This window comes from Dermacentor variabilis, chromosome 11 (genome assembly GCF_050947875.1).
Source record: "Dermacentor variabilis isolate Ectoservices chromosome 11, ASM5094787v1, whole genome shotgun sequence".
Taxonomy (NCBI): domain Eukaryota; kingdom Metazoa; phylum Arthropoda; class Arachnida; order Ixodida; family Ixodidae; genus Dermacentor; species Dermacentor variabilis.
In genome coordinates this window covers 25,648,562-25,665,269 of record NC_134578.1, presented here as the reverse complement: position 1 = coordinate 25,665,269, position 16,708 = coordinate 25,648,562, and the positions used below count along the sequence as shown (strand labels likewise).

Genomic DNA, 16,708 nt, shown 5'->3' with positions numbered 1-16,708 from the left:
CTCAATCATATCGAGTTCATATACGACCCCTTTCATGCTACGACATAACTTCAGTAGCCACAAAATATGTCCAAAGGGTCATCGACCAATCTCTTGAAACCACCGGATACAAAGGGTTCGCAGCATATAAATCTACCAACTCGATCACTGTGCACTTGGCATCTCTCAGTGATGTGCAGAAAATGTGCACTTTAACATCTATCCCGCTGTCAGAAGATCAACACCTGCCTGTGCAGTGCTACTTTGCATCGGGCCCTAATATACAGAGGTGTGTTGTCTATGGCATTGACCCAGAAGACACCCCTGAGATAATATGTCGTGAATTGACCTCCACGACACACAGGGTGCTCGCAGCTAGATTCATGGGCAAGAGCCGTACATGCTTAGTGACGGTACAGGGCCCTCAATGTATCCCAGAACGGTTTTATTACTATGGTTGCATATTGCGACCTAAACCCTACCTTCCTCGAGCAATATTCTGCTACCGCTGCTTTCAACGTGGACACATGCAGGCATTTTGCCCACAGCGTACTATTGATCCAGAAAAGCTCACACCAGAAGGCCAACCACGATATCGATGTGGCTTATGTAAATCTGATGAGCACGATATGACAAGCACAAATTGTCCGACTAAACAGAAGGCCACAATACGGATACGAAAGGCTATACCAAAAACGACTATAGTAACAACACACAATCGTTATGAGGTTCTTGCAGAAGAGCCAGAGATGCTCTTGGCAGAAGAAGAAAAAGCCCCAGAAACACAACTGTATTCTTCGGTTCTTAAACGTGGCAAGCAGTCGCAGACAAAGAAACAGAAATTACCGGAACCTCTGCATCAGTCAGATGATGACCATGATGACATTGACGCTCGGATAGACGCACTGGCCAGAGAGATTGAGCGATTACGCAAACATAAAGAATTGGTAATTCTGCGTCGTCAGAAAATAGGACAGACACGTGACGCATCAACCACTGCGAATGCCACCGTTATGCCTGGATCCCGTCCGGCACCACAGGTCAACCAAGCTGTTTGGACAGCAGTTTTAGATCAATTTGCACAACTAACGTTGCTCATTCAGAATTGCCTGCATCATGGCTAATTCTCTACAGCAGCTGTCACAGGATGGAATTCTACAGTGGAATTGTCGGGGCCTCAACTCCAAGTTAGGAGAAATTAAAACCAAGCTTCAATACAATAAGCTACATGTATGGGCACTGCTTATTCAAGAGCATAATAAGCTATGCTCCCTATCCAATTTTAATGGTTATCATAACCCATCTATTAGAGATAGACGTGCTACTACAATGGCTTCAGCTCCGGGAAAAGCTGCAGTTTATATATCATCGCGCATTGCTCACACAGTGCTTGACCTGGAGCCATGGTGTAGTGGTAATCAAGAAGTTGTCGGGGTCCTGACACGACCAGTGAAGACTCCTGTCATTCTAGTGTCATTCTACGCCAGACCGCAGCGCACACGTTTGAACTTAGGGTGGATAGCCCATCTCCGGTCTGCGTACCCGGGAATCCCTATTCTCGTGGGTGGAGACTTCAATGCCCCACATACAGAATGGGGGTACAAGTACAACTCCCGAAGAGGATGCCAAGTTAAAAACATCATGAGCGATGCCACTTTTACACTGCTGAACCATCACGCTGTGGCTACCTGTGCTGTACCCGCAGTATCTAGAACAAACGCTCCAGACCTCACGTGGTGGTTGGGTCCTGGAATGCCGCAGTGGCGGGTGGAACCAGATACATGGGGCAGTGATCATATGCCCATAATGATTGGTTTGCACAGAACGTGCATAAAGAAAATTCGACGACGAGTAACAGTTACGCATTGGGATAAGTTTCGGGAATCATCGATTGATAAAGTACCCTCAGAGCCCTCAGAAATTCTTCCCGCTTTGCAAGAACTGCTACGGAGGAACACCACTGTAACCACAGTTGACGAGGAACAACCTCAACCGGACCTCACCCTTTTGCAACTTTGGGCAAAGCGACGTCAGGCAGAATTGTATGCGTCGAGGAATCCCGATGCACCAGGTAGCCGTGCACGTGCTAACCATATAGCGGCGAAGGCGCGTCAGCACGAAAAGCAACTTTCTCGACGACGATGGTATGAGTGGTGCGAGAATCTTGGATCGGCCATTGGAAACAGAGAACTTTGGCGTACGTTCCGGTCAATGGAACGCGGTTATAAGCAACCTGACCCTGCAGCGAGCGTTAGGTTAGCGATGCAGAGTTCGCCACATCAATTTGCAGAACACGCTGCTAGAGCGTTTTTCCCGAAATACGATCAAGCGTCACCTATAAACTGCCCCGAAATTGATGAGTCCAAATCCGAAATATCCAGCCCTTTCAGCATGGCCGAACTAATAGCGGCGATTGAAACTTCGAAGCAACGAACAACACCTGGTCCCGATGGTATTCCTTATGAGGTTTTCAAGAACATGGAAGGAGCAGCTCTCGACGCACGTCTTCAGGCTATTAATAAAGTATGGGAGACTGGAAACGTTCCACCTGATTGGAAGCATTCAATTGTTGTTGCGATTCCGAAACCAGGAAAGTCTCCAAATAGCCTGCAGTCTTTACGCCCAATTTCACTAACCTCAACTGTCTGCAAACTCGCTGAAAAGATGCTGGCCACACGAGTTTCCTGGTGGCTTGAACGCCACCATAAATATCATCCTGCTCAAATTGGATTCCGTTCTTACTTGGGAACTGAAGACGGACTTTCTATGTTATCAGACGATGTTTTACAGGTTTCTCCACACAGTCACGCTGTACGCACGGTAGTAGCAACAGACATAACGAAAGCTTATGACAATATAGACCATGAAATCATTATATCCAACCTCATCGACCTGGGACTTCCACCGCGGGTGATAAGATTCATCTACTCATTCCTTCAGAATCGCACATTTGCGATTAGAGTAGATGGAAGGCAAGAAGGATACTTCACATCGAACAGAGGAGTCCCACAAGGTTCGGTTCTGGCTCCTCTTCTCTTCAACGTTGCTCTAATACCTCTAGCCTGGCAACTACATCGGATTCCAGATGTGAGGTTCTTAACCTATGCGGATGACGTCACTTTGTGGTCCGTGCATAAAGATATCTCTAGACAAGCTCAACAGCTTCAAGAAGCCCTTGATGTGCTGAACAACTACGCTCGGAAAGCAGGATTGGACATTTCCGCCCAAAAATCAAGCTATGTTGTGGTGGCCAACAAGAAAGGACGCACAAGAATCACGCAGCACCCCTTTACATTTAAACTCGGCGCAGTGACAATCCCTGAGGCTTCTGAGGTCCGCATACTGGGTCTCGATATTCACCAATCCGGCAGTGGTGCACACTGGCTCCGTAAAACCAGACAGAGTTCGTCAAAAACACTTCACCTTATTCGTCGCATTGCAGCAAAAGCAGCTGGAGCTCGTACTGATGTAGCTCGACGGTTGGTGCGTGCAGTCTTGCAGCCACGGATTTTATATCAAGCTCAATTTCAACGGCTGACTTTGGCACAGCTGGCACAGTTGGAGACGATTAATCGTGATGCTATGCGCACAATCACAGCACTGCCCCGCATCACTCCGATACCAACCTTACAGGAACATGCCCAGCTCAACACAATTGCAGAGCTCATTTTGCAACGTGAAAAAGCACGTGAAATAAAAAAGCAACTTATTCCGGCTGTCGCTGCGTTGCATGCTCATTTTCACCGCGGCTCTCGGATTGACAATCAGCCCTATCCAATAAGCCAACGAGGTTACGACGCCGCGATACAACAGGTATTATTGACGAACACAACATCGTCGATGCATCATGCGTTAACACCTGCCAAATCTATACGGATGCTGCCATTCTCCCAGACGGCGGAAGGACATCATTCCTGAGCACTACGCATGATTTCATCAGCGGCCACCAGCGCTATTTATCTACAGAAGCCAGCGCTCTAGTAATGGAACTTCAAGCCATCCACGACGCTGTGCAAGATGCGACATCTAAGCTACCTACCATCAAGCAACTAGATATCTTCACTGATTCTTTAGCGGCTATCCAGGAACTCAAGAAGGTTGATAAGGCGATGGAAATCTGCGAGACAATACACACTATGAATAGTAAGACATCTACTTGCGTCAAGGTACACTGGATTCAAGGCCATTCAGCTAACCCTCACAACATTGCTGCTGACCAGCAGGCACACTGCCCTCCTAATCCTGATCCTCCACCTATTCCCCTCCCACCCCAACCCCGTAACTGGCTGCGAGCCCGTAAAAATGTTCTCCGGCAGGACACACGCGCTCTTATCCCACCGTGTGTCTGCTCCCTCCCCCTTCACCTTACTAGGGCGGAGGAAGTTGTGCTTAGGAGGCTTCGGGCCGGGGTGGCCCTTACACCGGCTGTTGTCTCAAGGTGGAACTGGTCGCATTTACCACTGGGTGCTACGTGTCCATACTGCTCCGTTCCTGTGGTGGAATCAGATGCATACCACCTAATATGGACATGCACGGGTTTACAATCGGAACGCTCGCGTCTCCTACTGGAAGCCGGCCTCCGCTACAGTGTGACAACCAGCTATGACCGCTGGATACATGACAACAGATTTCACAAAACAATGCTCCAATTCATACACAACACAGGCCTCACAGCACACATATAATACACATATACAGTCCAAGAATTATGCCTTAAGGGCAAGCCTTATCGCAATAAAAAAAAGTAAACTTTCCGCTCACATTCTGCATTGAGGAAGTTGTGCTTGTTCTTCTGGAATAGCGGGCATAGCACGCTTGATCACGTGTTATCATTGTGTCCTCAGCTTTTTGTGGCTCTTGTGTCCTCGTTCGCGAGTGATGCGCTTTGCACGTGGCACTCTAGAAACACCTAATTTGCAGCTGCCCAATACCAGTCATGTTATGTTAAGAATAACATTTTGTGTACGTGTACGTGAAAAAATGTCAATAATGAATTTATAGCGCCAAAAACACGATGACAGAGATGGGAGGACGTGAAGACAGGACGAGAGCTTCCCTGTTTTAGAGCGCAGCTCTTTGGCGTCCGTTCCTGGGTTTCGCGTCGTCGTCGGCCTCGTAACCAGCTCCGCCCCCCTTTCATCCCCCCAGCGCTAGCAGCGACCGACTGATACCGCTGGATGCCGCTGACGCCGCTAGAGAGTCAAGATAACGTGACTGCATAGAACACCGTCGCCGCCATGCAGAAAGAGGAGGAAAGGGTCCCCCCCCCCTGTTCTTGTGTGGCGGATAGGGTGCTCTTCAGTTGCCGACGCGCCGGTTATTCGTTGTCCCTGAAACCAACTCCGCAGCTGGGGTTGACTCACTATCGGCGTCAGCGGCATCAGTCAGTCGCTGCTATCTCTTCCCTCCTCCCTTTATCGTGTTGTCCGCTTGCTGCGCGCGCTTCTGCCCCCATCGTTTGCCGCTGGGTGTACACGCCGCCCCCCTCCCCCCTCTTCCTGCGAGTCTCCGGTTGTCAAAGCGCCGGCTCGAACTTAATTCCTTTCTTCGCTCCTCCTCCAATGCAACCCCTGTGCGGTGGCAATCAGAGAGCCAGATCGGTGGCGGCGGATCTGTATATGTGCACCGCCCGAGCCGAAATTGCCGCTGCCGTTCGCCCTGTGCGGTGGCAATCAGAGAGCCAGATCGGTGGCGGCTTGACATAAAGACAAACAGCAATTTCCTAACACTTATGCGGGAGAACATCCCGTTCCTCTCGCTCGTAACGCGTCCCACGGCTGTGACAACCTCGCGAGGCACTTGTATAGATCTCGTCTTTGAGAATCAAGCATTGGTGTACCAAGTCGAACATATATCAGTCTATTTCTCCGACCACAAAGCTTCCTTCATGACTGTCAAGAACTGTTAGTGGAGTCGTTGTTAAAGGAATACGTGTGAAAAATAAAAAAAAGATTCTGTGACAGCGCATACATGTGTTCCTCGATTTCTTTGCCTCAATCTATCGAAAAGGTGAAACAGCTTATTTGCTGCGCTCAAATTTCGCATTAGGAAGTAACGTAATCGTCGGTAATTTTTTATGTCCTCCCCTCTCACTGATCGTGTTTTTTGGCGCTAAATTCATTATTATTTGACGTGCAGCAACTAGCCCGAAAGCAAGTACTGCTATAGTGCTATTAGAAGTTAGCTCGCTGTTTTATTTCTTGTCGTTGCTTCTTTTATAAAAGGCCGCCATATTGAGCGCGGTTATCATGTCAGAGAAGAGGATTAGCTGGCGCCACCTGTAAACGATTATCTTTCCTTAAATGCAGTTATTGAAAAAAAATGGGCGAAGACGGAGAAAAAGGAGTGATGAGGAAAAGGAGAATAAAGTGAAGTGACACCTCCACAGCCGTGTATATATAGAAATGTGGCTTATAAAAGAAACAAGTTTTTGACAAAAGGTTTAAGCGCCGGCAAACCTTCATTTTTACTTTGCGCAAAATGATCTCCTCCGTCCCAGAAGGTTCTGATAGATAAAGAGCCCTCATCTTTCCAGCCACCCCATCCATCGTATACTAAATTCAAGCGCATCTTTGAATGCTGAGGCAACGCCTTCCGGCCTCACTTTGTAACCAGTGGTTTCGCATATCCAGCCTCGGTTCAAGCCGCGGCAATCGCGGAGAATTTTTGCAATGGACTTGTTATTTTTTTACAACCGGGCGGGCACAATAAGTTCCCACTGCCAGCGTCGGCCTATCTTTATATTGCGTGCAATGCGTGTATCCGTTACTAGGCCTAACTACTAGGTTATACCCAACTTGCTGGGGAACGCAACTATCATCCTTCATCGAGCACTCCGAGCATGACTTGACGCTATGCGTCTTCAGCAGAAGTCCTTGGGAAACGCGAAATTCGTTTGACCGAAAAAGAACCAAACCACGCGCAGACCGAGAAACTCTACAGGCAGACCCTGGGTTAGGCTTCAGGAAGGGACAAACTGTTTCGTCAAGCATTTATGCTTGTCTGGTCTGGACAGTGAAACCGGCTTTCAGTGTGGTTTCAGATAAATAAACGCAGACTCAGTTGAGCTTTAAGTAAGCCGAAAGACAACAGCGCAAACGACATGCATAATCGCGTTTTCGTTCCAAAGTTTCTATGTGGCTCTTTCTTTCTTTCTTTCTTTCTTCCTATCTTCCTTTCTTTCTTTCTTTCTTTCTTTCTTTCTTTCTTTGCTTCTTTCCTTCTTGTTTCCTTCTTTCTCTTTATTTCAGTCCGACTTTCTTCTTTTTCTTTCTATCTTTCTTTTATTAAATGTGTGGATACAGCGGATGTTGCCAACATGAGGTGAGGCCCGCTGCTTCTTGTCTGTTAGGCAAAGAGTGCATAGCACAGACAAGTAAACCCCCAAATAAACGCGATAAAACAAAAACAAAAATGTAAATAAATGTTCGGAAGCCGCTAACGCGGAGTTGACTTCAATTCACATTAAGTTGAAAGTTCAAGTTCGAAGTTAAAATTAGCACATTGTACGTCACAGCACACAGAACTTGCACAGAAACTATTGTCATTAAGACTATAGAGCGGGTCGCTATTTCTTTACTTTCTCTTTCCTTGTTTTTTTTTCTTTATTTCTCGTTTCTTAAGCGGGAGATAATATAGTACAGAAAAATGCTAAGCGGTAGAGCAATACTGAGTACTGCAGGCGGCGGTATCTTCCATAGTACTACGGTAATAAACATTGCTTGATGGATGGGTCGGACAGAATATGTTTCCTCAATGTGCGTAAAACAAAAGAAAATGTAGTGCAGAAAAAAAGGCGGCCTAGAACTGTAATCTGCCCTTGACCTTAGATTTCGAGGCCGTATTTTTCGGCAGTAGTGCTGGGCCGAAAGCTTTCAGATAAAGGTTTATGTTTTGAGTACTAGATACGAAATAAGAACGGTTCCGCATAAAGTTATTGGTTAAACATATTCGGCGAATTTTTTTTTATTTATTCATTCTATTGGCAGTCGGTGTGCCATTTCTGACGTCAGTAGCTGCTATAACACTAAGTAAAATATTAGCACTTTGGATCGAATTCCCTGTTTTTATCATTTGAGACCAGTCGGCCCAGCAACACCGTGCTTCTATACTGAATAATATCCGCTTTTAGGGAAAAAATTCATTTCTCAAGCGAACTTCGTGGCAACGGTAGATAGTATTAATTACGTTTCTCCACAAAAACAACAAATAAAGAAATTAACCTTACTTTGTGCTTGTGAAACTGAAGACAACAAGAAAGCTTCCATTTTTTACTGTTAGCTTTCATACTTCACGACTTGTAGGTCATGAATACAACAGCTACATTCTAGCAAAAATGCTCAAAAAGCTAGCTCGAGCAAGAAATTATTTCCTTTTTTGTAACTAAAAAAGATAAGCACACTGGGATGCCTGGCTCGCTTAAACCTTTCCCAAATGGCTAAGTCCTTAAGCAGCTTATGCCCAACTCTCATATATAAAGTGGTTTTAAGTAGCGCGGAAATTCCAGCATAATAGGGCCTTCGCTAAATGAATAGTTCGTGGGGCGCTTCATCGTCCCCGCATGAAGCTATCCCCCTTATAATTCTCATAACTCGTTGGAATTTTCTTTGCAGGGCATTACGAAAGTTTCAGAATTCCTTGAAAGCGTTTACGCAACGCGATGTTTCCAGGATCCCGGCACTCCGTTAGTGCGCGCGGTGATCCTTTTTCAAGAGTTTCTGAAAAATCGCCTGTTGCAGGTGGTGTAATCCCACTCCTCGAGTTGGATATTTTGGGGGGGGGGGGGGGGCGGCAATACTTGTGCGAGAAATTGAAACACAAATTCAACTATTTACCCGGAAATTGCTAAGTAACTTTTTAAATATTTAATTTACAGCAAATATAGCAATTTACTAATTGTAGCCGACGCGGTTGCAAGGTGTATCCACTTGGAATGAATTTGCAGAATGGCAACAGCTTGGAGATGTGCGCGTCCAAGCTCACCTTAGAAACGCTCTGTTGTTCCACTTACTCTTTTAACAGAACGTTCTTTGATGCATTAAAGCACAAGAAGTACCTGCAACGCTCACGTATCTTGTACTGCAATTTGGGAAATAACCTCTCGAAACAGGTGCTGTCCTGGACAATTATTTCAAGTAGATACGTCTTGCAAAGTAACCGAATAAACAAAAGCGCATGGTAAGCCGTAGAAGACGCGTAGAAGCCGCTTGCGTGACCAACGAGAACAAAAATGGGAAGGCGTGGACGACACGAATTTCGAGTCTCTGGCACAACTATTTGACTCGAAGGGATAGGGTCATGTTATATGGACACTAAAGAGAAAAACGATTGCGTCTGCATCAGTAAATCACCTTTCTACGACCCTAAAAAATACCACTCTTATCACAGTAAGACGCTTGGTTAGCCGGAGAAAGCACAAGAAGGAAATACGGGTGGCGACGCCTCCTTGAAGTTACCGCACCTGGTCGCTGTGACGTCATGTATTTTGATGTCATCTTCTAGCGCCTGCCTTATATAGCGGTACAGATTCACTGCATTGTGTTCTAAAGGAACCAAATATTCAACATGGCAAGCTTCCGGAACCTTTACTCGGCCAACGCGGCTCGAATGCGAAAACGTACTTTGGAACCCCTGACGTCGCTCTGACATACCGGAATCCGGGTTTCGGCGCGAAATTCAAATACTGATACTTCGACCTTCATTTTCTCATCTAATAATCAAGCTATTATTTCGATATGACTGCCTGCAGGGTTCTCAAACAACGCTTTATTAGTCTCAACTGATGTATTGATTCGCTTTAGTGTCCCTTTAAAGAACGGACGTAATATTTCCGACTTTCCCCTTCTGTGTTTTTCCCGATAAGTGAATTTTCTGGACCTCAAAACAATATAAATAATGCTGGCATGTCTCGGAAGGTCCTCAAATATTTACTCTAATAGCTTTTGTACAAACCAGCTTAGGTTTCGTTTCTCACGAGACTGACTGTCTCATGACGTTATTACACAGAAGGTGGTCAAATGGGAGCAGGACATAAACACGTTTTTTTGTTTTTTTTTTTTTTTGCGCTCATTCCGGACCTCTGGGGGTCTGCTATGCTGCTATGAATTGCCTGGCTCGATGTGGCACCGTAGCAAAACACCAATCAGGCCAGAGTCAAAACTTCGCGACGACCGGCTTCCACGTGACCGCATTCTGTGTCAGGACTTCAAGAAGAATGCACCTCCTTGGAAAAGCAACCGACACCGGTCCGTATAAAAGTTATTGTAGAAAATTATTTGTGTCGCTCTCCTGCTTGCCACGTTTTTTTTTATGTTTTCCAGGTCAGAGGCTTTCATTTAGCACACGCACACAAAAATTAAAGGTCGAGAAATATCAAATAGCATGGGTTCCGATTATGCGCATACCTGACGTCTTTTCAACGAGAACCGCAGAGCCACTGGCCATCGCTCTATGGGACTTTGCGGAGTTCTGACACCGGTGAAAGCTTCTTCACAATTTCTGGTTAAAGCGATGGGCGACAGCCTTGCCTGTCTGCGATCCATCTCCTGCGCGCTATTCGCTGTCCGAGGTTGCTAACAGTTATTACAGCATACCATCACACAAGAGTTAACCTGAAAAAGCGTTGAACCTCGAGGGCTATCGGGCAATATAACGGGAGCTGAAAAATTGCGCCGAGCTCTTTCCACTGTACGTGTCCAACATCAAAGTTTGAAACCAACTTCGACTTTACTGCGATATATATAAAGGAGATGAGAAGGGCAGGCAGGTTAACCGAAAGATAGGTATGCAGTTTGCTACCCTGCACTGGGGTAGGCGTAAGGGGAGACAGAAAGATATAGCAAAAAAAGAAGTTCCCACAGCTTGCGTTCCTTTGTGTGATTTCACTTGGGTTTCGCAAAGTACCTTATGACAACGAGCGTTTCCGTTTCTTTTTGCTTTTGATGGTTGTGAAATAGTAGTTATATATATATATATATATATATATATATATATATATATATATATATATATATATATATATATATATATATATATATATATATATGGTGTGTGTGTGTGTGTGTGTCACTGTTGAAGTTTATAGTTAAGCGCCAGAAATGTATAGGTTATGCCTTCTAAGGGAAAGTGTCGTAACTATATTTATAACGTTATATCCGAAGTACAAAAACTTGGCCTACACAGACGATCTACATATCTTCGTTCTGCCAAGAATAATTATGGTCAAAGAGTGCACAACTACTAGAATTCACTAATCATACTTTAGCACTTACGTTTTCCATTTATAATCGAAACTTGATGAGTATCATATGCTATGGTAAGTTATGCTTGCGCTATAATAATTCAGAGCTCTCGCATTGTCATGATGAGCGGTACATTATTTTTTTCGCACGTGAAGTAGGGACATGTGTTAAATTTTTCGCCAAGTATAAACGTTGAGATAGCTACTCAGCGCGGGGCATCTGTATTTTACACAGACGAAACGCCCTTAGCTATCCCCTCATTTTTACGCTGTTTTGGTAAATGCACTTTAGAGGATGACGTCCACAGTGGAGCAGTCCGCGGCTCTGCTTTGACAATTGATAAAAAGGAGGGATACACTCAACGAAGAATAAGGCTATAGCTACATGCCGAGAGTCTTTGCGAAAGACTTGATACAAGCTCTTTACGAATCGTGATACAGCTACCGCACCAGAAGGCAAGTTCAAGTCAGCCACTGAATGAAACACTAGCAGCATCGGCCGACAGTAGAGTTGACAGCGATAGCGATTCGTTAGACAACTACACGAAGGTTCCTAGTCTTATCGGCCCTCTAAATTGCGGTAAGCATTCGCTTACTAAATGAATAATTAAGCGTGGTATCACGTAGGCACAGGCACAGGTGAACAGATTTTGCCCAATGACCGCGAACACTAGCTGTCGCAACGCTGGCCTGATGAAGCGCTCCGGTGGCAAGCGCTTCGCACGTCTCGGAAACACGAGATCACGTGACCTCCGACACCGGGTGCGCGGAAGCTCAGCTTGCATTCGAGCTACCAGTCAGCTACCAGCGGCGAGCCATGCGCAGCGATGGCCGGGCCAGAGGAGCAGACGTGCGCTTCCCTGCGCCCCCTAGCGTGCGTTAGACCACTCCCTCGAGCGCGCGTTCGATCACGTGACCTCAAAAACTGGGCGCGCAGGAAAACGGCGCGCGTCAAGCCACCGTCCCTCTCGGCTCACCCTCGTTCGCTGTCCCTCGCACCCACAGCGCACGGTGAGCGGGGCGCGGTAGGATCTGATGGCACTTTGGCTCGTTACGGTGTTTCGTATTCGTAACTCCAGCAATCCATGCGACATCTAGCGGCAGTCGGGAGAAACGCCATACGGAGGTCAAGTCGCCGTGTTTGCCGTAGAGGCTGCTGCCACAGACGGGAGAATGGAGCTGGTAGCAAAGAAAGAAAAGCGAATGGCCAAGCAGTTCTGCTGTGTTCCTCAGTGCGTGTCAGCGAGATGGAAGGACAGCGTTATTTCCTTTCACGCATTTCCCTCCCAGTCGAAAGACCGAAGCCGCAGAACGAGGTGGATCACTAACCTCCGCATCGGCAAGGCTGTGACGCCGACAATGACTGTTTGCTCACGGCATTTTGTACGGGATAATTTCTCCTTACCAGGTGAGACACTATCGTGAACTTGTGAACTCGTACCTAATATATGACCATTGTGCATGACCATTATACATGTCGCTGCGGCACCTTCTGAAAACACGTTTCCCATTGCGAGGACTTGCGATTGGGCTGTGCATCATTTGCTGCATATGTCAGCCGCAACGCAAAATTCGAGCACAGGTTCAATCTGCCACAGCGGTTTCTCCGAGGAACGTATCCTCTGCACTCGTTGACCACATTGGCTGTAATTAGCGCTCATGTTCGACGTTTCACAGCGGTTTCTGCGAGGAACGTCTCCTTTGCACTCGTTGACTACACGTGGCTGTAACTCGGAAGGCTTTTGATGCCCAGCACGTCTCGTGCAACTTATACGGGCGTCGGAGATTCAAATGTTTACGAATGATGTACTAGCAAGTTCGGGAAGTGTTGAGTGTAAACGTGGCAGGTATGTGGCATGCTAAATCGCAATAAATATCATGCGTAGTACGGATGAACTTGCAGCACAGGCGCACTGTACACGGGCACTTCCCAGCGCGACTGATTACGAATTTGCCGCTTGCACTTGAGAATCTCCGACGCGCTCAAGAGTGGCCATAAGACACTGGTATTTCGCACCAACGGCGAGCCTTTCACGCTCATTGCAGAAGTTTGTCACTTACGCGACAGCCACAAGTCAATTTTACATGCGTTTGCTAGTTGGGAGGAAAATTTACGGCGTCCGCCGTCTAACGACGTGTCCCATATATATGTGCAGTATTACTACCTAAACTAGCATTATCTGGAATATTAAATTATCCCCAAGTCAGTGGCAAGAATACTCTGGTCATGTGATTGTGTTTCCACCTGTGTACTTTGTGTTATGAGCAGGTGTCAACTACATTTTGCAGATGCTGCATTCGGTGTACAACGTTGCATAGCCCTACACACTCAAACCTATGCTTCATTTCCTTGCAAATGCCTTTTTTATAAATATTGTGGCCTTGTTTCTGAGGTAAAAAAAACAATTCTCGGTGCAGCCCATATTGAGACACAATAAAGCACAAACAAGTCATTTATTTTTTAAGATGTCGCATGTCAAAGGCGGCGGCTGAAAAAAAATGCAGTACCCACTGAAAACCTGCCAAAGACATCATCTTATGATGAAAAAAAGGATGCTCGTATGAAAGAGCTTTCACTGGCAAGACTTCGTCGACCTGCGTATTGGTCAGCCAGAGTAAGTTAATTTGACTACATAGTGCAGCACTTATATGCTTATGGTAGATACACCATGGCTACAAGCATGCAATAAATAATGTCAACACTTTTTAATGCATTACAGAATGAATCAAGCAAAGAGACTGCTTCCTCCCCATTAGAAGCAAAGGCGTTGCCCCATGCACCTGTCAGGACGACCACCATGGTAAATTGGCTGCCTGCAATTTGTGCACACGTTGCTTAACCTCTGGTTCCTTGGGATTAAACTCTGTTTGACATTGCAGGACGATCTCGCATCCCCTGACAACAACAGCATGGTCCAAATAAGTGAAAAAGAAAATATGGTAATTTTTCTTTGTATATGTATGTGTTTTTCTAGCTCTCTTTACCTAGAGGCGTCATGCTTTCTGGATTTACTTCGTAAAAGCGTTGTATCATGTGACGTGTGATGGGTGCACATTAACTGCAACTTGTGCACACATTGCTTAACCACTCGTTCCTTGGACTAAACTATATCTGACATTGCAGGACGATCCCCCATCCCCTAACAGTATGGACCAAAGCCTTGCAAAGACAACAAGTGACAAGGAAGTGGCAAATATGGTAATTTAATTTCCTATATCTTTGTGATGTGGTAGCTGTCTTTACCTAGTCGGCAGCATGCTTTCTGGATTTACTTCGCGAAAGCATTGTGGTGTGTGATGGGCGAAAATTAATTGATGCAAAAACCCTGGGTTTCCTATTCGAACATTGAATTTAACACATTGACGTGCATTATTGGAATGACAAAAAAAAAAGCTGCACCTCGCATCAGTTATGTCAGACATTATAACTCTTGCTTTTGTGTTGTGACAGGAATGTGCTTGCCAACCTGGCCCCGGACAATAATGGGAGAATACTCAAGAGAAGAAAAAGATGTGGCAAATTTCCTCCTAGAAATGGCTTCAGGGACAAGGCTTACAGAAAGCAAGGCTGTCCAAGTGACATCGGGTTCTTTTCCACAGAAGTTTGCAGCCACGATAAATAGTAGCAATGTAAACTCGTTCACAGGCCTGCCATCAGTCGATGTTCTGAATGCTCTTGTGACGTGCTATACAAAAATTCATTCATTTTCAGGACGGGACAAGTTATGTGCAAAAGAAAGAATTGCATTGACATTGGTGAAATTGAAGCATAATGTTTCCACTGCATTCTTGAGTCACCTTTTCAACTGTTCTCTAACTGCATGTAGCAACATAATTGCAGAGACTGTTCAGTTGATGTCTTAAATTTTAAAGGTAACTGTGGCTGTGCCACCAAAAGAAGATGTTGTTGAACATTTGCCCATCTGTTTTAAACACTTCAGTAACGTGCGTGTCATTGTAGATTGCACTGAAATTCCTATTGGCCAGCCCAACTGTTTGCGATGTGCATTACAGACCTACTCCTTCTATAAGGATGGTTTCACGGTTAAATATAGGGTTACTGTTACACCAAGTGGTCTTATTGTCAACATAACCCAAGGATATGGAGGCCGCACCTCAGACAAGGCCGTTTTTGAGGAAAGCGGCCTCATCAAGCAACTAGACCCAATATCATATGCCATAATGGCAGACAGTGGCTTTCTTATCGATAACATTTGTGCGGACCACTTAATTGAGTTAATCAGGCCTCCATTCAGAAAACAAAAGCAGATGTCAAAGGGTGATGCACTTAGGACACAAAAGATAGCATCAGCAAGAGTTCATGTAGACCGTGCTATACAGCGAATGAAAATATTCTAAGTGTTGTCAACAAGAATCCCATGGAGCATGGTGGGACTACTTGACGACATTGTTATAATAGCTGCAGGCATCACAAACCTCTCAGCACCGATTTTAGCAACACATCGATTTTTGTGAGTCCTGGATCAATACATTTCCCGAACATATGCGCATCGTAAAAGTGGTTCGTGCTTTCCATGCAAGGAAGTTTTGAAAACTTCACAGGAGTGGAAGTGCCATGTTCCTTACCAGCAGAGGTGAAGCCAGCACTTGCCCTTATTTTACATTTGAAATAGACCTTTGTTGGGTTGTCCTCTTACAGATTGGCTTGGCTCTGGTAATGTAATTGCGTGGCTAATTAGAAACTAAAAGCATGTTGTTCCTGTCAGAAGTATCGTCTTCCTCTGACTATTGATGACGTTATTTCTGAAACAATTTACCAAGAATTTCAGGTTTCATATTAAAATCAGTAACACTATGATACACGTCAGCCAGTCTCTGTATGGCAAAATAAGTCACGTCAATGGGGTTGAGACATCAAATTTGTGGCTTGCGCGTTCTTTGTTTCAAACTTTTTCTTATTGCTCTAGGAAGCATGATACATGCTCGAATATTCTTATATTCTCAGTAAATTATTTAATATCGCATTATTTATGTGAAATATTTTCAGTTTCGGTTTGTGGGCGCAGTGTTTGACAGTGATGTCACTGTCTAGGAAGCTTGGTCACGTGGGCCCACCAAGCTGTGACGCACACACTGCTGCATCGTCTGGTCTCGCACACACATTCTGTACCAGCGCAGGCAAACAAAATCACGCCGACAGTTGTCTTGGCTAGCTGCAGCAGCTCCAATTATGACTCTACGGCTGACGAGGCTCATTGCCCTCGAGCCTCTCTAGGCTTGCCCGGTGCTGTGGGTCACCACTCATTGCACGTCACACTAATGTGGTATGATGTCGCTAAAACTTTTGTTATGCTTCCAACACAGTGACCTCCATGTCAATCGCAGTGGCGATGGATCTCAATCATGAGAACGAGCATTTAGGCACTGTTTGGAAGCGAATTAAAATATATTTGAAACGTTTTCTGCGTCCAACACTTCATGTCGAGTGTCCTTGCATACAGAGGAAGCCTACAGTATCATTTCTATAGA

General features: G+C 45.6%; 1 pseudogene; it reads left to right on the top strand.

Moving 5' to 3' along the window:
- Positions 1-14,366: 14,366 nt before the first annotated feature.
- LOC142564495 (uncharacterized) lies at positions 14,367-15,694 on the top strand (annotated as a pseudogene).
- Positions 15,695-16,708: the final 1,014 nt, after the last annotated feature.